Below are 566 nucleotides of genomic sequence, written 5' to 3'. Positions count from 1 at the left end.
AAAATACAAGTCTTGCCATGTATTACTAATGAGATTTTGTAAGCTGCAAGAAAGTGTGCCTCATGTGTGCCTCAAAGCAAGGCCATGACTAATAAATCAGTAGTAAGCATTTTTTTTATCATTTTCGTTATTTGACTTCCTAAACTCCCTATGAAACTCGCAAGTTTGTCAAGTAATGAATAAATTTTTTCATGTGTGTATGTCTGGGTGTTCTATGCCTCAACCTTTTGTCAGAGTTCAGTGTTGGGTGTTTAGTGTATGAGTGAATCGCAAGTTCCTGCTTATATATTCTTTTCTGTTCAGAAATAAACCATAGCACTTCATCTAGGAATAGTATTTGTCACTAGCATTATTTTCAGAAACAAAAAGTGGCTCTATTATTTGTCACTGATAGAAGATATTTGCTGTCAGTGCAATTCACAAAATATTTTATGGGTCTAAATTTCCATCTATGCATACAAACTCAGAGGAATAGTGCAAAGTGGAGGTATGATCACAGGCAACATACAGCATTTTGAATAATTTTAGATGATCAATTTACCAGTTTGATAAAGGCTGATTGAAAA

At 33.9% G+C, this 566-nt stretch overlaps 1 protein-coding gene across 1 annotated transcript in view; it reads left to right on the top strand.

Moving 5' to 3' along the window:
• LOC119585729 (Bardet-Biedl syndrome 5 protein homolog) overlaps nt 1-566 on the top strand; it is a 20,955-nt gene that overhangs the window by 19,241 nt on the left and 1,148 nt on the right. The gene's annotated exons all lie outside the window — the stretch shown is intronic.

Source organism: Penaeus monodon, chromosome 20 (genome assembly GCF_015228065.2).
Source record: "Penaeus monodon isolate SGIC_2016 chromosome 20, NSTDA_Pmon_1, whole genome shotgun sequence".
In the NCBI taxonomy this organism is placed as follows: domain Eukaryota; kingdom Metazoa; phylum Arthropoda; class Malacostraca; order Decapoda; family Penaeidae; genus Penaeus; species Penaeus monodon.
The sequence above is the reverse complement of the archived record's forward strand: the minus strand, read 5'-3'. Positions and strand labels throughout refer to the sequence as shown.